The sequence below is a fragment of the Bos indicus genome, chromosome 23, assembly GCF_029378745.1.
Source record: "Bos indicus isolate NIAB-ARS_2022 breed Sahiwal x Tharparkar chromosome 23, NIAB-ARS_B.indTharparkar_mat_pri_1.0, whole genome shotgun sequence".
Classification (NCBI taxonomy): domain Eukaryota; kingdom Metazoa; phylum Chordata; class Mammalia; order Artiodactyla; family Bovidae; genus Bos; species Bos indicus.
In genome coordinates, this window is record NC_091782.1 from 32,011,352 (window position 1) to 32,034,262 (window position 22,911).

General features: G+C 39.7%; 1 long non-coding RNA gene and 1 pseudogene across 1 annotated transcript; one reads left to right on the top strand and one right to left on the bottom strand.

The window, feature by feature from the left end:
* Positions 1 to 244: 244 nt before the first annotated feature.
* On the top strand, positions 245 to 1,395 carry LOC109576821 (putative olfactory receptor 2W6; annotated as a pseudogene).
* A 10,354-nt stretch (positions 1,396 to 11,749) lies between these two features.
* LOC139179007 (uncharacterized) lies at positions 11,750 to 20,566 on the bottom strand. Its single transcript, XR_011563438.1, has 2 exons — positions 19,117 to 20,566; positions 11,750 to 17,037 (listed from the first exon to the last, which is right to left on the bottom strand). It is a non-coding gene; the product is annotated as an uncharacterized lncRNA (long non-coding RNA).
* Positions 20,567 to 22,911: the final 2,345 nt, after the last annotated feature.

Consider the following 22,911-nt stretch of genomic DNA (forward strand, 5'->3'; position numbering starts at 1 on the left):
GAAAGTGATTCTCTTAGCAAAAGTAGAGCTTACCCCAGGAAAATGTCACTTAACTTTCACCTTAAATTCAACAGCTTTGTAAGAAAAATATTTGTGTGACTCAGTGGTCAAAGCATTCTGGGGAATACCCTAGCAATCCAGTGGTTAGGATCCACGTTTTAACTCTCGGGGTCCCAGGCTCAATCCCTGGTCAAGGAACTAAGATACTGGAAGCCACATGGCATGGCAAATAAAAAATAAATAAATAAAACCACTATGGATATAATGAAATAGGTAGAGATTTTGGAAAATGAACACAGCAGATATGTTAAGAGGTGTTCCAAAATGGGAGAAAGCATGCAAATAAGTGACCTTTGGATATTCATGACAAACTTCAGAGGTTTTTAGTTCTACCTAAGGCTGACACTATTTTTTCTTCCCATGGTATAGCTTCCTAGTTTTTCAAAAGGAGCAATGGGAACCAGCAATGGAAGTTCCACAACAGACTTCATCCTTCTGGGCTTTTCTGATCGGCCCCAATTGGAACACATCATCTCTGTGGTTGTCTTCATCTTCTATATTATAACACTGGTAGGAAACACAACGATCATTCTTGTATCTTACCTAGACACCCAGCTCCATATGCCCATGTATTTCTTCTTATCCAATTTGTCTTTTGTGGACCTCTGTTACACAACTAGCATTATCCCCCAGATGCTGGTAAATCTATGGGGTCCAAAAAAGTCTATTACATATGGAGGGTGTGTGCTCCAGTTCTTCTTTGCCCTTGACATGGGAGCCACAGAATGTCTTCTCTTGGCTGTAATGGCTTAAGACCGCTATGCTGCTGTCTGTCAACCTCTTCACTACACAGTAATAATGCACCCTGAGCTTTGCCAGAAGATGGTGTTGATTGCCTGGTTAGGTGGTCTTGGTAGTGCCTTAACTGTTTGCTCTTTGACTTTGAAGTTGCCAATATGTGGGCACCAGGAGGTGGATAACTTTTCCTGTGAGATGCCAGCATTGATCAAGATGGCTTGTGTCTATTCAAAAGTAATTGAAGTTGTTGTCTTTGCTTTTGGAGTGGTATTTCTTCTGGTACCTCTGTCACTAATTCTCATCTCATATGGAGTTATCACTCAAGCTGTCATGACAATCAAGTCAGCAGCAAGGTGCTGAAAGATTCTTAATACATGTGGTTCCAACCTCACAGTAGTATCTCTGTTTTATGGAACAATCATTTATATGTACACGAAGCCGCAAACTAGCACCTCACAAAATGGGAAACTCCTTAGTCTCTTTTATACCATTGTTATACCCAGTTTTAATCCTCTGATACACACTTCGAGAAACAAAGATGTAAAGAGTGTAATAAAGAGAATATTGTGGATTAAAAAATGGCTGGCAAAGTCATGAATTAGATGGAAAAATCATAGTGTAGAGAGCTAAAGATATAATATTGACCTTGCCCAACAGAAGACGAATCAAATCATTTATTCAAAGAGTATTTCTTGGGTGTTTACCACAACCAAGAATTGCACTAGGTACTGACTCTGTAAATAAATAGAAGTAGGGATAAATGATAGCACCCCACTCCAGTATTTTTGCGTGGAAAATCCCAAGGACGGAGGAGCCTAGTAGGCTGCAGTCCATGGGGTCGCGAAGAGTCGGACATGACTGAGCGACTTCACTTTCACTTTTCACTTTCATGCATTGGAGAAGGAAATGGTAACCCACTTCAGTGTTCTTGCCTGGAGAATCCCAGGGATGGGGGAGCCTGGTGGGCTGCCGTCTATGGGGTTGCACAGAGTCAGACACGACTGAAGCGACTTAGCAGCAGTAGCAGCAGCAGGGATAAATGATAAGGAGACAGATAAATAAATATACATAAATAAAATGTAATTCATGCATTCAAAAGCTTCAAGATTAATCAGGGACTACAGATAAATAATCATAAAATGTGGTAATAACAACATACAAAATATTGAGAAATTATTTATCATAAGCATCTATTCTAAAATAAGATTGTACTGACTTTTTTTCTTCCCAGACATATCACTTTTATTAGAAATAACAGTCTTTCATTCACCTGATTCTGCCAAAGATTCTGTGGTGGAGACTAGCAGCTCATCAATATCTATTCCACCTTCTGCCTCAAGTTTTAACAGAGTAGAGGGCTACTACACTGGGGCTTTCCTGGTGGCTCAGTGGTAAAGAATCCGCCTGCCAATGCAGGAGACACAGGTTGGATTCCTGGGTTGGGAAGATCCCATGCAGAATGAAACGGCAACCCACTCCAACAGTCTTGCCTCAGAAATCTGGTGGGCTACAGTCCATGGGGTTACAAAGAGTCAGACACAACATAGCAAATAAACAACAACTACAAGTTGACCATTTATAATGAAGTCAATATAAAAGGTTATTCCTTATTTAACAGTATCTGATTCCACTTTCACTTTATAATGTTTCTTTCTTTTCTTGAATTATAGTGGTAGTAGACAGCCATTTGGAGGAAAGGTTTTGATGTTCTTACTTGACAAAACAAAAATTTAGTAATCATACGTTTAATCCCATTTTTACTTTATTTTACTGGTAAATACATTCAAAATCTGGGGATCTCTATGCTGGAGAATAAACTTATTTACAAGTTGATCATTTCAGAGATTGAAAAACATCTCTGTAAATGAAAGAGTCTTCACATCTATAGTGCCACTGCTATGTCATTTCAAGTGCAAACGAATCCACCATCTGCCTGAAGTATCAAATATTTGGGAAAAATTGACATTAGGCTATTTCTCACCCGCACTTTCAGTTCTGTTAAACAAAGGCAAACCTTTGTTAGGAAAAACAATTCCTTTGTGAGAGAATAATATTAGCTATTTGACATTTGTAAGGAACAGCAGATACTTCTTGAAGAGGACACCAATTATTACCACTAGTCTGTAAAAATATAGATTTTTCTTTGGAGTTGAGGATTCAAGAGAATTTATAATTTTTTTTAAGATACAGTAGTTATCATCAAAGGAAATAACATCAAAGAATAACATAACTTTAACATGTTTATCTAATGTTTTAAGTGCATATTCACAGTAGCCACATGAAAATGAAGGGTTTTAAGTTCTTGTGCGCCAACCAAAATATCAAAAGAAAAGTTTCCATCCTTGCTGTCCTGCTGGTAAGAAATATTTCATGAACTTGAATATGGCCCATTGCTTCTCTTTATTGTCATTATTTTGCAATTTATTCATCAGTCCCCAATTGCAATATTAACAGAAGGTTGTCTCCATTTTGCACCGCCTTTCCCCGAGAACGATCTCCAAACCTGAAATTCCAAAAATGAGTTTATATCAGTTCTCATACCCAACCAGGAAAGGACTGGTATCTAAGTTCACTACTGCCATTTCGGCTTACTGCCACAAGGTGGTGCTATGAAAAATGGTCCTTCAAGATATAAGCACTGACATTCTATTAAGAGCTAAGGAAGTTTTGCCAAACAATATTGTAAAGTAAAAAATAAAATAAAAATAAAAAAGAGCTAAGGAGGTCACAGCGATTCTTATAAGGAAACTGACTCTCCCCTTTGCTTTTTCATCACAATTCTGTACCAGTGAGCCCGGCCTGCAGTCTCCCTTAGTGGGAGATTTTTGTCTCCAGATTTTCCAGTTTGAAACTCACCCATCTTCACCAGAGGACCTGCAGCCCATTAACTCTGGCCGAATTTGTTTGGGCATGAGGTTCTTGAGGCCCGGATCACTTTGCTCTCTTCTACATTTGGGATCGCCATCTTCATCAGTTCAGTTCAGTTCAGTCGCTCAGTTGTATCCGACTCTTTGCGACCCCATGAATTACAGCACGCCAAGCCTCCCTGTCCATCACTAACTCCGGGAGTTCACTCAAACTCACGTCCATCGAGTCAGTGATGCCATCCAGCCTTCTCATCTTCTGTCATCCCCTTCTCCTCCTGCCCCCAAACCCTCCCAGCATCAGCGTCTTTTCCAATGAGTCAACTCTTCGTATGAGGTGGTCAAAGTACTGGAGTTTCAGTTTTAGCATCATTCCTTCCAAAGAACACCCAGGGCTGATCTTCAGAATGGACTGGTTGGATCTCCTTGCAGTCCAAGGGACTCTCAAGAGTCTTCTCCAACACCACAGTTCAAAAGCATCAATTCTTCGGCGCTCAGCTTTCTTCACAGTCCAACTCTCACATCCATACATGACCCCAGGAAAAACCATACGCTTGACTAGACAAACCTTTGTTGGCAAAGTAATGTCTCTGCTTCTGAATATGCTATCTAGGTTGGTCATAACTTTTCTTCCAAGGAGTAAGCATCTTTTAATTTCATGGCTGCAGTCACCATCTGCAGTGATTTTGGAGCCCAAAAAAATAAAGTCTGACACGGTCTCCACTGTTTCCCCATCTATTTGTCATGAAGTGATGGGACCAGATGCCATGATCTTCATTTTCTGAATGCTGAGTTTTAAGCCAACTTTTTCACTCTCCTCTTTCAGCTTCATTAAGAGGCTTTTTAGTTCTTCTTCACTTTCCACCATAAGGGTGGTATCATCTGCATATCTAAGGTTATTGACATTTCTCCCGGCAATCTTGATTCCAGTTTCTGCTTCCTCCAGCCCACTGTTTCTCATGATGTACTCTGCATAGAAGTTAAATAAGCAGAGTGACAAGATACAGCCTTGACGAACTCCTTTTCCTATTTGGAACCAGTTTGTTGTTCCATGTCCAGTTCTAACTGTTGCTTCCTGACCTGCATACAGGTTTCTCAAGAGGCAGGTCAGGTGATCTGGTATTCCCATCTCTTTCAGAATTTTCCACAGTTTATTGTGATCCACACAGTCAAAGATTTTGGCACAGTCAATAAAGCAGAAATAGATGTTTTTCTGGAACTCTCTTGCTTTTTCCATGATCCAGTGGATGTTGGCAATTTGATCTCTGGTTCCTCTGCCTTTTCTAAACCCAGCTTGAACATCTGGAAGTTCATGGTTCACGTATTGCTGAAGCCTGGCTTGAAGAATTTTGAGCATTACTTTACTAGCGTGTGAGATGAGTCCAATTGTGCAGTAGTTTGAGCATTCTTTGGCTTGCCTTTCTTTGGGATTGGAATGAAAACGGACCTTTTCCAGTCCTGTGGCCACTGCTGAGTTTTCCAAATTCGCTGGCATATTGAGTGCAGCACTTTCACAGCATCATCTTTCAGGATTTGAAATAGTTCAACTGGAATTCCATCACCTCCACTAGTTTTGTTTGTAGTGATGCTTTCTAAGGCCCACTTGACTTCACATTCCAGGATGTCTGGCTCTAGGTCAGTGATCACACCATCATTATTATCTTGGTCATGAAGATCTTTTTTGTACAGTCCTTTGTGTATTCTTGCCACCTCTTCTTAGTATCTTCTGCTTCTGTTAGATCCATACCATTTCTGTCCTTTATCGAGCTCATCTTTGCATGAAATGTTCCCTTGGTATCTCTAATTTCCTTGAAGAGATCTCTAGTCTTTCCCATTCTATTGTTTTCCTCTATTTCTTTGCATTGATCGCTGAGGAAGGCTTTCTTATCTCTTCTTGCTATTCTTTGGAACTCTGCATTCAGATGCTTATATCTTTCCTTTTCTCCTTTGCTTTTCGCTTCTCTTCTTTTCACAGCTATTTGTAAGGCCTCCCCAGACAGCCATTTTGCCTTTTTGCATTTCTTTTCCATGGGAATGGTCTTGATCCCTGGCTCCTGTACAATGCCATGAACCTCAGTCCATAGTTCATCAGGCACTCTATCTATCAGATCTAGTCCCTTAAATCTATTTCTTACTTCCACTGTATAATCATAAGGGATTTGATTTAGGTCATACCTGAATGGTCTAGTGGTTTTCCCTACTTTCTTCAAGTCTGAATTTGGCAATAAGGAGTTCATGAAATGAGCCACAGTCAGCTCCTGGTCTTGTTTTTATTGACTGTATAGAGCTTCTCCATCTTTGGCTGCAAAGAATATAATCAATCTGATTTCGGTGTTGACCATCTGGTGATGTCCATGTGTACAGTCTTCTCTTGTGCTGTTGGAAGAGGGTGTTTGCTGTGACCAGTGCATCAGAGGGCAGACACACTGAAACCATACTCACAGAAACTAGTCAATCTAATCACAGTAGGACCACAGCCTTGTCTAACTCAGTGAAACTAAACCATGCCTGTGAGGCCACCCAAAATGGGCAGGTCATGGTGGAGAGGTCTGACAGAATGTGGTCCACTGGAGAAGGGAATGGCAAACCACTTCAGTATTCTTGCCTTGAGAACCCCATGAACAGTATGAAAAGGCAAAATGATAGGATACTGAAGGAGGAACTCCCCAGGTTGGTAGGTACCCAATATGCTACTGGAGATCAGTGGAGAAATAACTCCAGAAAGAATGAAGGAATAGAGCCAAAGCAAAAACAATACCCAGTTGTGGATGTGACTGGTGACAGAAGCAAGGTCCGATGCTGTAAAGAGCAGTATTGCATAGGAACCTGGAATGTCAGGTCCATGAATCAAGGCAAATTGGAAGTGGTCAAACAAGAGATGGCAAGAGTGAACGTCAACATTCTAGGAATCAGAGAAGTAAAATGGACTAGAATGGGTGAATTTAACTCAGATGACCATTATATCTACTACTGCAGGCAGAAATCCCTTAGAAGAAATGGAGTAGCCATCATGGTCAACAAAAGAGTCCGAAATGCAGTACTTGGATGCAATCTCAAAAACGACAGAATGATCTCTGTTTGTTTCCAAGGCAAACCATTCAATATCACAGTAATCCAAATCTATGCCCCAGCCAGTAACGCTGAAGAAGCTGAAACTGAATGGCTGTATGAAGACCTACAAGACCTTTAAGAACTAACACCCAAAAAAGGTGTCCTTTTCATTATAGGGGACTGGAATGAAAAAGTAGGAAGTCAAGAAACACCTGGAGTAACAGGCAAATTTGGCCTTGGATTATGGAATGAAGCAGGGCAAAGATTAATACAGTTTTGCCAAGAAAATGCACTGGTCATAGCAAACACCCATCTTCATAGGGTCGGGCAATTTTTCCTTCATCAACCAATCCTCCAACCTACACCCAGTTCCCCAGACACATGCACACACACACACACACACACACACACACACACACACTTTTATAATTACACTCTTTCCTGAGAAGATGGCAGACTCTACCCACATCTTCTCGATATCCGCAGCATCTCTAATTCATAAATTTGCTGCAAGAATGTGGTGCAACAGGCATTAGGATAAATACAGCAACATCACACAGTGAGAACCAAAGAACAAGATTTATTGGGGAAACACAGGAAACCAAGAGTCAGGAACAAGAAGCAAAGTATTTCCACCCTCTCATAATCTCAGGGAGAGGAGAATCAGTGCCAGGGTCAAGCTGCTCTAGTCCTGACACAACTGCTCTACCTTCTCAAAAGGTAAACTTGAATTCCATTTCTTAGTGAGACATCAAGACTACTTGGTTGCCAGGCAGTCTGGGTTTAGACGCCAACTGTTTGAGGAAGGCCAGCTGCCTGGCACCTGAAGACCATGGATACCTGGGAAGTTGGAGCCTATCCTGTTAGGGAGTATAAGGCACTGGTCCAATGGAAAACTGAGTTTAAGTGCACCACTTCCCTCCAGGAAGAGGGGGAAACCCCAGTTCCAGCTAGCTCCTTTCCTAGGCAACCTAGAGTGAGATCTCAGGATCACTTTTGAGTAGTTCTATTCATTGCCACACAGAAGATTAAGAAAAATATTTCACCCAGTGATTAGTATAGTCTGTAATTAAAGTTCTCAATAAATATTAACTATTGTAATTAGTTCTGTTCGACTATTATTTCTTTTATATAAATCCATTAAGAATCTCATATGGAAGGAGTATCAGAAGCAATTCACAGGGATGGACTTAGTCTTTTCTGAATCCACTAGCAAAAAGAAAAAAAAAATCTAAAAGTACCTCAAACCAATTGTGTAAATTGGACTTAAACTATGCACTAAACCAGATTTAACATTTACAAAACATTCCATCCAAGAATAGCAGAACACATATTCTCAAACACCCATCAATATTTTCAAGGATAGATCATAAGAACTAATATTGTTAAAATACCCATACCTACCACCTAAGGTAATCTACAGATTCAATACAATCACTATCAAAATTCCACTGGCATTTTTCACAGAAATAGAAGAAACAATCCAACATTTGTGTGGAACCATAAAGAATCTAAATAGCCAAACCAATTTTGAAAAAACAAACTAGAAGGCATAACACTTCCTGATATCAGACTATACTACAAAGCCACAGTAATCAAAACTGTATAGTATTGGAATAAAAACAGACACATAGGTCAATGGAACAAGAATAGAAAGCCTAGAAATAAGCTCATACATATACAGATACTTAATTTACAATAAAGGAGCCAAAACCATGCAATGACCAAAGGACAGTCTCTTCAATAAATGATGCTAGAAAAACTAGATAGCCACATGCAAAAGAATGGAACTAGACCTCTCATAATACTTAACTCAAAGTATTACATCTCTCACAATAATTTACTCATAAAAGGATTAAATAAAGACTGAAATTTCATGACCTGACCATAAAACTCCTAGAGGAAAACATTATGGGAAATAAATGTTTTTTTGAATATGACACCAAAAGCACAGTTTAAAAAAAAAATGCAAAGACAACCTATGAAATAGGAGAAAATCTCTGTAAAACATATATCTACAAAGAGGTTAATATATGAAATCTATAAGGAACTCATACACTCAATTGCAAAAAGCAATTATCCAATTTTAAAATGGACTGAGTACCTGAATAGATATTTTTCCGAAGAATACATACAAATGGCCAAAGGTACATGAAAAGATGCCCAACATCACTAGTCATCAGGAGAATGCAAATTAAAACCACAATGAAATATCACCTCATACCTGTCAGAATGGCTATTATTAAAAAGCCAACACAAATAACATGTTAGTAAGGATATAGCAAAAAGGGAACCCTGTACACTACTAGTAGCAATGTAAACTGGTATAAACCATTATTTTTAAAAGTATAATGAGTTCCTCAAAAATTAAAAATAGAAGTACCATATGACTCAGGAATCCCACTTCTGGGTATATATCCAAAGGAATGAAAACAGAACTCAAAATTATATCTGCACTCCCATTTTCATTGCATTGTTATTCACAATAGCCACAATATGGAAACAACTTATGTGCCAATCAACAGGTATGAATGGATAAAGATGTGGTATATATGATGTAGAATACATAATGGAGTATTACTCAGCCATGATAAAGAATGACATCCTGCCATTTGTGAAAATAGGGATGGACCCTCAGTGAAATGTGCCAGAGAAAAATTTCATGATATCACTTACATGTGGATTAAAAAGAAAAAAAGAGTATAAAAATGGTTGACAGGGGCTAGGGAATGGAGAAATAGAGAAAGATTTATAAAAGGTTACCAGGGGAATTATTTGCCAGTCCAGTGGTTAGGTTCAATGCTTTCACTGTCATAGACCTGAGTTCAATCCCTGGTTGGGGAAATAAGATCCCACAAGCCACAAGGTGTGACCAAAAAGGAGGGGAGGGAAATGGTTACAAACTTTAAGATACATAAGGTCTGAAGAGCTAATGTAAAACCTGGTGACTGTAGTCGATAACATTGTATTTTATAGTTGAAACTTATTAAGAGAGAACTTAAATGTTCTCACTCCCCCTAAAATAAGAATAAATACGTGAGGTGATGGTGTATTAATTAACTAGATGGGTGAGGAAGAGGGTGATATCCTTTCATAATGCATACACATATCAAATCACAATGTACACTTTAAATATCCTACAATTTTATACTTCAATAAAGGTGAAATTTAAAAAAGAAAGGCAAAGCAGGGTAAGGGGAAACACTCATGGAAAGTGCTATTTAGAAAGGATGGTCAGGAAGTTCTGAGTATGTGATATGTGAGCAGAGACCTGAATGAAGAGTCAGTCTTGCAAAAAAATATAGGAAAGAGAATTCCCAGGAATTGCAAGATATGTTTCACGTGTTTGCCAAACAGCAAGAAAGTCAGTGTAAAGCAAGTGGTGCAACTGTAGGAGATTCTTTCTACAGGGACAGAGCTAAAATGAGAGGCCTTATACCTCACATACTATATTCTGAAGGTGATCATTCAGAATGTAGGATGGTTCTATAACAGCTGTTCCCAACCTTTTTAGCACCAGGGGTAGGTTCCATAGAAGACACAATTTTTCCACGGACTTGGGGGCAGGGGGCAGGGTGCAGAAGGATTGCAATGGTTCAAGCTCATTTATTCTGAACTTTATTTCTATTATTATCACATCAGCTTCACCTCAGATCATCAAGCATTAGATCTCAGAGGTGGGGACCCATTTTCTATAAATCAGATTGCCTCAACTCTTTAAACAATCAATGCTGCTGCTGCTGCTGCTGCTGCTGCTGCTGCTGCTGCTGCTAAGTCGCTTCAGTCATGTCTGACTCTGTGTGACCCCATAGATGCAGCCCACAAGGCTCCCCCATCCCTGGGATTCTCCAAGCAAGAACACTGGAGTGGGTTGCCATTTCCTTCTCCAACGCATGAAACTGAAAAGTCAAAGTGAAGTCGTTCAGTCCTGTCCGACTCTTAGCAACCCCATGGACTGCAGCCAACCAGGCTTCTCCATCCATGGGATTTTCCAGGCAAGAGTACTGGAGTGGGGTGCCATTGCCTTCTCCCATGAAAGAAAAGTTGAGTGATTTGTTCTAGTTCCACATATCCAAAAGAAATACCACATAAGCAATAAATGCAAGTCGTATAAGTATTTTAAGTTTTCTTGCAGTCATTTTTAAAAAGGTTTAAATGAATAGCTGAAATTTTAATCATTTAACTAATTCATATATCTAAAATATTTCAACATGTGATCAATATAAAAACTGAGATATCTTATTTTTTTCTGTACAAAATAAAAACTGGTATGGATTTTAACTGACAGCACATCTCAATCACATTAATAGCATTCAGCTCAGTAGTTACATGTGACTAGAGTCTACTATATTAGACAGCATTGCATTAGACAGCATGTTGTTCAGTCACTAAGTCATGTCTGACTCTGTGACCCCATGGACTGTAGCCTACCAAGCTCCTCTTTCCATGTGATTTCCCAGGAAAGAATACTAGAGTGGGTTGCCATTTCCACATAGTTCTAAATCAGACTAAAGAAACACAACTACTGCAATGTGTATACCTTAACTGAATTCCGATCGATGGGGAAAAAACAGCTATAAGACTTCTGAGGATAATGGGGAAATTTGAATGTGGGCTGGATGTTAGATGTATTATTGAATTAGTAATTTTCTTGAGTATGATAATGGTATTGTGACTATGAAAAAGAATGCCACTATTGTCAGGAAAGCATTCTGGAGTATTTAGGGATAAGTATCATATTTCCAACTCATTTCCAAATGGTTCAGAGAGAGGCAAAGTAAATATGACAAGAATGTTTTATAAAAGTGGGGAGTGATGGGAAGCCACTGGAAGATTTTGACAGCACCTGATTTGCATGTTCAGATAATCTGATCAACTGCTCTGTAGTCTGTCTGCATCTATCCTGTAGGGAGACCAGTGTGATATGACCTAAATGGAGACAGTGAGAAATGTATTCAGGATATATTTTAAATATAGCATTAGCATGATTTGCATGTCTTCTTGAGAAAAAAAAAGGAAGACGACTTTCAAGAGAGTGGTATAAACATAGGTATTTATTTTTTCCATTTCACCATCTGCCTTGAAATGACCCCATGAATACAGAAATACCATGTGTGTGGTTTATGTAAACATACTGCTGACATAGAGATGATAGCAGAGCATCATTTAGTTTAACAGGATTGGAGTGAGGGTCAGGAGAAGACACAAACAATTAAGACCACTTGCCTCAAGAATAGAGCATGATACTCAGCCACAACTTAGAACAGGGGAACCAAAAGGAGTCAGCAAAAGCAAGAGGAAAGGAACAGTTGTAAACATTCAAAGGCAACCCTGAAAAAGCATATGATGGAAACCAAACATTCCAATCAAAAAAAATCTTACTGTGCCCCACCACCACCACATTTACCAGACAAGGTTCCAGTGACCTTGAATCTATCAGTAAACAAGAGACTAAGTTTTTTGTCCTCATGGAGTTTATATTCAAGGAAAGGGATAATACATATAATAAACATTATAAATGAAGTATGTATTAGAAGTTATTAAGAGGCATGGGAAAAAGTAGGGTAGGATAAAAGCAATTGAGAATACCAAGAGGCAGGATACAATATTAAATAAGGTTAAGTTCCCCCCAAAAATAAGTGTTCCTTGGTGTCAAATGTTACAGGGAGGTAAATACGGATATGGCTGAGAAAATAACACTGGACTTAATTTTTTACTTTCACACTCAGAAAGTTTCTCTTCAATATGTGTTCTTCTCTTATGTTCACTGGGATCTGTATTCACTCTAAAAGCTTTCTCATACTTTTCACATTTATATGGTTTCTTTCCTGTATGGACTTATAGGTGTACGTCACGTTTTGAGCTTGGATGAAAGGTCTTCCTACACCCTACATCCAAAGAGTTTCTCCTCAATGTGTACTCTTCTGTGGTGCCTTAGGCCTAAGCTATAACTGAAGGCTTTTCCACACACTTGACACTCATAAGGCTTCTCCCCATTGTGGGTTCTTTTGTGTTCAGTAAGACTTCCCACCCAAAGCCTTCCCACACAGGTTACAACCATATGGCTTCTCCCCATAGTAAATTATATTTGATGTCACATCTGCAACTGAAAGCCTTCCCACACTCAGCACACTGGTAGGGTTTTTCTCTTTCTCCAACGTGGATTCTTTTGCATTTGGTAAAGTCTGTACTCCCACTGAAGACCTTCCCACTTCTGCACATTCACAGAGCTTCTCTCCAGTGTGGATCCTCTGATGCACTGTAAGGTAGCATCTAAACTGGGATTGCCAGTCAGAGCACTCATAAGACTTCTCCCCACAGTGGATTTTCTGATGCATGGTAAGGCAGCTCCTGGTCTTAAGGGCTTTCCTACAGTCACTGACTCAGAGGATTTCCCTCCATTGTGTATCCTTTTATGCAGAGAAAGGACTGACCTGTTACTGAAGGTCTTCCAACATTCATTACATTCCAAGGGTTTCTCCCCATTATGGATTCAGTGGTGTTTAGACAGGGTTGAGATTTTCTTAAAGGATTTCCCACAGTCCTCACATTCATAGGTCCCCCTCCAGTGTGAATTCCCTTGTGTTTATTAAAATAGAGCTGAGCTCCCACTAAAGGCTTTGTAACACTAGTCACACATACAGTTTCTCCCCACTGTAGATTTTTTATAGTGTTGAATTAGGGCAGAGTTCCAGCTGAAAGCGTTCCCCCACACTTTTATATCTGCAAGGTTTCTCCCCAGTGTGGATTCTTTTATGTACAGTGAGGGCTGAATCACCCTCAAAGCTTTTTCCATATTCAACACATTCAGTTTCTCTTTGGCATGCATTTTCTCATGAAGAATAAGATCTGACTACTGACAAATGTTTTTACAACCTGTGAAGTGAAGTGAAATCGCTCAGTCGTGTCTGACTCTTTGCGACCCAATGGACTGTATGTAGCCTACCAGGCTTCTCCATCCATGGGATCTTCCAGGCAAGGGTACTGGAGTGGGTTGCCATTTCCTTCTCCAGGGGATCTTCCCGACTCAGCAATCGAACCCGAGTATCCTGCATTGCAGACAGACGCTTTACCCTCTGAGCCACCAGGGAAGCCCTTTACAACCTGTACTACACTCAAAGAAACTGTTCCCATTTGAAATTTTCTCATACTTGGCATATTCTGAGCTTATGCACAAGTCTTCCTCTAAATCCTTATCTTTTTGTTCTGAAATGAGGATTTTCTTACCTTTGTCTTTCAGCTTCCTAGAATTTCTATTCTTATTCTTTAGTGTTTCTGTAGATTTTCCACTTTGATTTTTATGAGTATTTGTCAAGATGACCTTTGTCACTTCTCATTTTCAAAAGATAGTTTTTCAGTTGATTCCCTACCTCCAATCTTGATCTTATCACTGGACACTAAAATAGAGAGAGAGAAGAAGAAGAAGAAAGGAGGAAAGGAGAAAAGAGGAAAAGAAGAAAGGAGAGAGAAAAAAGAAAATGCCACTTGTTTATTGCACTCATGTGGCGGGGAATGGATGGTGATTATATGGAAGAAGAAAAATGAGCTATGGTGAGACATTTTCTAAGCCTAAACATTGTTTAAATATTAGGGACATGACAACAGACAAAATTAAGAAACACCAGGAGAGAGCTATCCAAGAAAGATAAAGGAAAACGAAAATGAGTTGAAGCAGAAAACAAAAGGAAATAAAATACATGATAAAATAAAATGGAAAATCTTAGGCACATAAAGAGGGATTTTTTCATAACCTCAGAATACCCTCCAAACTGAACAAAATGAGACTAAAAGACAGGTTACATTTGCAGTGATCCCACCAAGGAGGCTCAAGAACAAGAGCAACTCAAGGAATCTGTTTAGCCCAGGCCTAATGTCACACATCTCACTTTGAACACATTCTCTTTTGAATGCTAGGTTATTTTCAGTATTTTCTTTCAAACTATATCTCTGAACTCCTCTTCTCTATATATAAGTCACTGAACACCCCTCCTATAGGAAACCTCCCAATTAACTCAATCCAACCTTTGTCATACAACGACTGAGTTTGTCTCTGAGTTCTCTTAAAAATTACTGTTCATGTGTACTAGTATGTGAGTTGCTGTATACACTATTTTGTTAAATCTTAATTAGGTCATATATTCGTTTTGTCTCCCAAACAAGAATGTAAAGAATACGCAGAATCTCTGGCATAGATTCTACCTATTCTAGGAATAATTTCTTCATCAAAATTCAAAATAAAGTTACAGAAGTCCCCTACATACAAATCTTCAAGTTGTGAATCTTCAAAGATGTGAGTGTGCCCAGAGAAAGGACAAAGACAAGAGGAAGAAGTAACTCAAAAACTGAAGACATTCAAAACAGGAAATGGCAAGAGGATCCTGAGGAGGCATTGTTAGTTTTTGAGGCATAAGACTCAAATGTAGAATGGTTTACAAAGGTTGCAGCAGTCATTCAGAATGCAATCCAGTGCCACTATGTCATCTATGACAAGAAAAAAAGCTATGACGCAGACATCATGGAATCATTTTTCAAGAAAGTAGACAGAATTGAGCAAAGCAACAAACCAGAACCAGAACCTGTGCCATCGATGTCAGGTGTGAGTGAAACTGCAGCCTGCCCTATCTCCTATCGCTGACAATCCTTCAGCTCTACCAGTTTCCACATCCTCTCCCATCTCCAGTCAGTAGTTCTTGCCTGTTCACTCAATGCCTGTAGGAGACAGGCCTACTAAAAGGCCTGGCAAAAGAATTAAACAATCTTGCTGAGAGGACATGACTCAGTATGTGACTCCTGAAGGAATCCAAGAAGGAACAAAAATCATCTTGCAAGCAGGATGTATGCCTGGGGATGAAAAGCCATCAACAGATTGTTCCTATCTTTGGCGGCTAGGAAGCACATAAAGATTAACTGGATCTTTGTCCTTGAGGCAGAAAAACAAGGATACAAAAATGTTAAATGTTAACTACATAGGATTATCACTGAAGGCCATGTGGCCTGCTATGCTCATATAAACAGTCTCAAAAAGTATAGTAAAGCAGACTTGAGATCAGTTTGGGCACCTTCACCTCGTGATGGTGTCGGTCCCCTGATCCCTGCTGTAACTTTCTTGAGTGTTTCTCATTCTTTCATCATGCAGCACTTTCAGGAACCTGTACTGTCGAGCTGGACTCGACAGATGCCAGCCACTGTAAGCCAGCTGTTGTAATGTACTATTGTACTTTACAAGGTACTGTACTATAAGATTTAAAATGTTTTATTTTTTGTTTGTTATATATTATTTGTGTGAAAAGTATTATAAACCTATTATTGTACAGTACTAAACAGTTGATTGAGTATATAATTAATTGGGTACCCAGGCTAACCTTGTTGGACTTATGAATAACTGGACTTACAAACACACTCTCAGAACGGAACTTGTTCATGGGACTTGTTCATTTGTAGGGGACTTACCATATCCTCAATATAAGCACATGCATACTAAGTCACTTCAGTCGTTTCCAACTCTTTCCAACCCAACAGACCATAGCCTTCCAGGCTCCTCTGTCCATGGGATTCTCCAGGCAAGAATACTGGAGTGGGCTGCCATGCCCTCTTCCCGGGGATCTTTCCAACCCAGGGATGGACTCTGAGTCTCCTGCATTGGCAGGCGAGTTCTTCAACACCTGGGAAGCCCCAATATAAGTACAGTATAGTTGAACAACATGAGAGTTAGGGGTGCTGATCCTCTGCTCAGTCAAAAATCCACATGTAGGGACTTCCCTGGTGGTCCAGTGGTTAAGACTCCATGTTCCCAACACAGGGGACACCAGTTTGATCATATGCAACTAAGATCCCATATATTGCATGATGTGGTCAAAATAAATAACAACAAAAAAATTTACAATGAGATACCACTTCACACCAGTCAGAATGGCCATCATTAAAAAGTCTGCAGATAACTAATACTGGAGAGGGTGTGGAGAAAAGGGAATCTTTCTCTACTGATGGTGGGAATGTAAGTTAGTACAGCCACTATGGAAAACAGTATACTGCGGCTACTGCTAAGTCACTTCAGTCGTGTCCGACTCTGTGCGACCCCATAGACGGCAGCCCACCAGGCTTCCACGTCCCTGGGATTCTCCAGGCAAGAACACTGGAGTGGGTTGCCATTTCCTCCTCCAACGCATGAAAGTGAAAAGTAAAAGTGAAGTCGCTCAGTTGTGTCCAACTGTAGTGACCCCATGGACTGCAGCCTACCAGGCTCCTCCGTCCATGGGATTTTCCAGGCAAAAGTACTGGAGTGGGGTGCCATTGCCTTCTCCGATGGAAAGCAGTATGGAGGTTCCTGAAAAAACGACAAAAAAAAAAGAAAAATAGAATTACCATGTGATCCAGCAATCCCACTCCTGGGTGTATTATCTGGACAAAACTATAATTCAAAGAGATATATGCACCCCATGTTAATATTAGTACTATTTATAATAACCAAGACATGGAAACAACTTAAATGTCCATTGACAGACGAATGGCTAAAGATGTGGTACATATATATAATGGAATATTACTCAGTCATTAAAAAAAAAATCTGCTTGTAATTTTACAGTCTACCCTCCATATTCGAAGTTCTATATCCTCTCATAAGTCGTGCAGTATGTTTTTTTAAAAAGAAATGCATGTAAGTGGACCCACACATTTCAAACCTATGCTGTTCAATTGTCAACTGTCTATTATGCAATGATGCTGTCTATAGACTGCAGACATAGCACCAACACCTGAAATAGAGACCAGTATATACATGGGCTTTTTCAAAAAGTGTTCGTACAACAAATATTTATTAAACACAAATCATATGTCATGATGTTCTAGGGATAACTCCAGTCTCTTGCCGCAAAAATCTCAGTCTAGCACAATGCTTCTCAAATCCTTTTCTCTGATATACCCTATACATATACTCAAACATAAAGCCAAAAATTTTTAAGCCAAATATTTTATTCCCATTTTACCGCTGATCCTATTCCCACAACACCCTATACCTGCTTCTATCACAGTGTTTATCACACTGGACTGTTATCACAGATTTTCTAGTCTGTTTCACTAACCAGACTGAAGTAACTTGAGGTACCATACTTGGTATCAGAATCATTACCTGGCACTTCAAATACACACAACAAATGTGTGAATGAATGTGTGAATGCATGAATTAAATGAATAAATGAATTGTTTAGCATCTGCTCCAGGTGTACAAGGCACTGACAGGGAAAGCTGGTGTTATTAAACTGAAGGTTGGCCTCTCCTCCCATAGATATATCAGGTGTAGTACAGCCCAGTGTTCACTTGGGTCTATTTTTTTTTTTTTTTTGTAATAGTCATATAGTTCCACTGGTGCCTCAGAGGTTAAAGCGTCTGCCTCCAATGGGGAAAACCTGGGTACCATCCCTGGGTTAGATCCCTGGGTTGGGAAGATTCCCTGGAGAAGGAAATGGCAACCCACCCCAGTATTCTTGCCTGGAGAATCCCATGGTCGGAGGAGCCTGGTAGTCTACAGTCCACGGGATCACAAAGAGTCGGACACGACTGAGCAACTTCACTTCACTTCATATGTGTAACAACCAAAAATCAGCTCTTGGTACCATCATTTTAAAGATATGCTCCTTTTCCAGCAAAATTCACCTCATAAGTAGAAAGACGACTGCTAGCTCCCCACCTCTCTTTTGCAGGATTCAAGAAAAAGGAATGATATTTTCAGGCTGGATGACTACGGGCCAGTGTTGAGTAAACAGTGAATCAAAAGCCAGTGCCAAAATCTCACATGCCAAACTCTGCCCTTCTTGGGTACTGGATGGAACCTAAATGTAAGAATGTCATCAAAAGGAAAGGAGGGACTTCCCTAGTGGTCCAGTGGCTAAGACACTGTGCCCCTAATGCAAGGGTCTAGGTTCAATCTCTGGTCAAGGAACAAGATTTTACATGCCACAGCTAAAAGTTCCCATGCTGCAGCAAAGATCCGACAAGCCACAACTAAGACCTGGTGCAGCCAATTGAATAAATAATTTTTTTTTTAAAAAGGATTATTTACGTGTTAAAATCCCAGTAAAGATATAAAAGAGCAATCTCTCTGGATTACAGTGAAAAGGAAAATCCCAAGTTTCATTCCATTTTAGGAAAAGACAAACAATACATACAGTCTTTCCTACAAAAGCATGCAACTTTGAAGACCATCAATACAGTCAATTACAAAGCAGTTAAGGGAGAATCTCAAATGAGGTATTTTGTCAGTATTTTCTTTAACCATTAAGAAAATCACATCATTCATTGTTTCTCTCCCCTGGCCTCCCCTTACCCATGCTTCTCCATCCAGATCTGGCTCTCAATCTCCCATCACTCCTGTGACCATCTTTCTACTAAGTGAATCATGTAACCATACCCAGTACCGTCTCTCTCCGGGTAGGACATCCAGGGCCTGCTGCTCAGGATAGGCCTCCTCAAGGGAGCAAAAGCCCTGTGAACCCCATCAAAATAACTGCCTTCTCCCAGTAACTGACATTTTGAGCCAAGAGGCAGGAGCCGCTCTGCATTTTTTGTCCACTGGCAGTATGGCTTTAGAGACCAGTTAAGTTTAGAAGCTCCACTCTGCATTTTAGGTTACTGGCCTAAAAGAAAAGGGCAGGGGAAAAAAAGAGAGAGAGGGAAAGTCATGAATGGGAGCAGTACCACATCAACAAAACTCACAAAAGAGCCGAGCAGCCTGACGGGAAAGAAAGTGGCAAAGAGGAAGTTAAAGCTCTAATCAGAGATTCAGAATTCGTGAGGAAACTAGTGTTGAGGTTAATAGCACCATATCGTTTAGGTTTTTTTCCTCACCTTAGCAGGTATGCGACTGTACGTAAGTTTTTAGTATAGCTGGGCTTCAAGTTGCTTATCTAAAAACTGGGGGAGTGATAATACTTACCTCATTGGATTGTTTGAGAATTAAAGGAGTTAATACATATACTGCACTTAGAACCAAGGCCGACCCAAAATAAATACTATATTAACCGGTTTGCCAAATAAAAAAAATTTAATTTTAATATTAAAGAACAGCCTAAAGAAGGACGAGCAAGGGCGGGGCGGGGACGTGGGGGGGTGGAAACATGAATAGAAAAAGTAAAGATAAAATAGGCTTCAGCAGGCAGGCCCTCCTACATCCCATCCCACCTCAGATCGCAGGCCCAGCCCCAGAAGGCCAGAAAGAGGCTCCCGCCAGAACCCCGGCAAGGGCCTCACAGACCTGCCCCGCGACCTCTGCATCTTCCCGAGTCTTGCCGGTCCTGTCTTCGCCGCGGTGGGGCCGAAGAAGCCCAAGGACCTCCTCAGAAGAGGCCAGAAAAAAAACCCATCCTTACCTCAGAGTCCAGGGGCTGAGCCCGGAAGTGCAGATAGCGCCTTTCCAGTCCGTGGTCTCTATGGTAATGCGCGGCTTGCCCTTCTAGGACCTCCGGAGGACTCTTCTCTTTGGTCCAACGTTGCAAACCCTGCGAAGCTGGACGGTCCCAGTCCCTGCTTACTAGATTGGGACTGATGCCACGTGGAGAACAGATGAGCTTAAATATGAAACTGATTTTCTTCAGCGTGTGAAGAGGGAAAACAACGAAAGAAAATGGAGCACCGAGTTAATCAGAATTACATGAATTTAAGCTCCACCAGGCAGAGATCTTTGTTTATGTAAACCAAGCTCTTAGAAGAGTTGCTGAAGAAATTCTTGTTAAATGAATGAATTGAAATGATTCTGAAAAGCTATTGCCGCAAAGCATCATTTACTAATATAAGTATTTGCCTCTTATTGGTAGTTTTATTTAAAAGAGAACTATGTGTCACATACATTGACATATGTTATAATTTAGGGATCATGAAAACTCGCAAGCATACATTATAAGTAACGTATGCTGTATTTTCAAAAATATTATATTTCTAAAATGTTATATTTTCCTTACATTATGTTTCAGTGTAATGATTAGCAGAAGAAACTTGAACAGAAAATATTTAACATACATAAGTAAGCACAAAAGTTATATTTAAAAATTTGAGGAAATGGCAAATACTTTTTAGATTGTCCTTTCTTACACTGGAATATGAATTGGCTAGCGTAAAGTTATGGGACATAATCGTTTTAGAAGGAGAAACTCCAAGAAAATGATTTCAAAAAGACAGCCAATATAAACAAAATGAAATCCATAAACTCAAAGACTAAAAACAAATACTTGCTGAATTCTGAGCTGAACTGGAAAAATAATCAGAATAATAAACAAGATTATTGGAAGGAAAATGAAAAATACCTGTGACATAAGATAAACGAGCTAAAGATAATTTTTTCATTAAGGATAAATCTCAGAGTCATGAAGCTGAGCATGTACAAAGTCCATAATAACCCCTATGAAGCATTCTTGCCAAAAATACTCAACCTAAATCAAATCAAGCCTTTCAAACTTAAATATGTACAGAGTGAAACTGTATGTATAAAATTAGCAAAACAGATAAATTATATTATAAAATGTTTATGGCTACCCACATATGTACTAACAATATTTAAATGCGCTTTGAAATAACAACATCAATATCAAGGTAGTAGCTAACCTGAAAGGAAGAGGAGAGGAATTGGAGAAGAGTAGACAAGGGGATATAATTATATCTGTAACATTTATGTCTTAAGATAGATGTTAAGTGTTTCTTACATCATTGTTTTGTAAGACTGAAATATTTGCTGTCTTTTTTTAAAAGCCCCTGAAAATGAATTTAGTAATTTCAACAGACAGAAGAGGGGCTATAGAATTACTTAACACCAATCAGGCTTCTGTTTCTCCATCAAGGATAGTAATCTTCAAATTGGGAATGGTAGGACAAACATTAATATGAGGAAAGTAAATTTTGGGACATACAAGGAGATAATGAAAGAATAACTACTTGCCTTAAATGAGTGCAAGTCTTCATATCCAAATAAAATGGCTATAAGGATTCAAAATACCAATTGCAGGTAGATTGACCACAGGGCCCCTGAAGGCCATTTTTAAGAAGTGTGACTCTTGGCTGAGATTGGCAAATATCCAAATTTTCAAAAACTAAAAAAAAAAGAGAGAGAGAGAGATGAACTGTGGAATTAGGCTGAAAAGCTTGACATGGATCCCTGGCAAAATTCCAGCATTAATTATTTTAGGAGACTTTATGAGCTTAGCATTAACCAAGAATAATGTAAATGAATTATATCTCAATCGGGCTAGATTATTTAAGTCATAGTCTGAGGATCTGCTGTGTAAGGAAGGTATCTTCATGTCTGCAAAGGTTATAGCAAAGTCTCTCGTAAATGTACCCTGTGATATGTGTACTGGACGTTAATACTGTTAAGATTTATATCAGGAAGAAAGACTGTATCAACTCAGCCTGGAGGGTGAGTTGTCACAGTCTTTATAGACGGGCACCTGGGAACTGGAGTCTACGAAAAGAAAGACACAGGGGACCCAAGTCTCAAGTGAAACAAGGGTACTTTATTTGTAGCAGCGTGTGCTTTATATATCTCCATACAAGAAAGCTTTAAGCAGCAAAAATAAAGTTGAGCAAAAACAAAACTAGGCTGTCAGGGAACGTTCAGCTTTAAGGGATCCAATATGTTATTCTTTTCTTTTGTGTGCCGTTTCTCAAAGATTCTCTATTCCGTATCAGTTCCTGGAAAACAGGAATGAGCAGAGTTGCATGCAGTTCTTAGGACTGCGATCATGAGAAAGGGCACCTTCTTGGATTCCTTTCAGTGACTCCCTTCAGTGACCTTGAAAGTGAAAGTGAAGTGGCTCAGTCGTGTCTGACTCTTCGGGACCCCATGGACCATAGCCTACCAGGATCCTCCGTCCATGGGATTTTCCAGGCAAGAGTACTGGAGTGGGTTGGCATTTCCTTCTCCAGGGTATCTTCCTGACCCAGGAATCAAACCTGCATCTCCCGCATCGTAGGCAGATGCTTTACTGTTTGAGCCACCAGGGAAGTCTATTCAGTTATGCCCCTCTTACTCAGGATATGGAATGCTTTCTGGCCCTTTGAAGATAGTTATTTGCTTGGCTATGTTTTTGCTCAATTTTTTTACTGCTTAAAGCTGCCTTGTATGAAGATATATAAACATGCTTTTCTGCAAATAAAGCACCCTTGTTTCACTTGAGACTTGGTTCCCCTGCGTCCTTCTTCTCGTCAACTCCAGTCC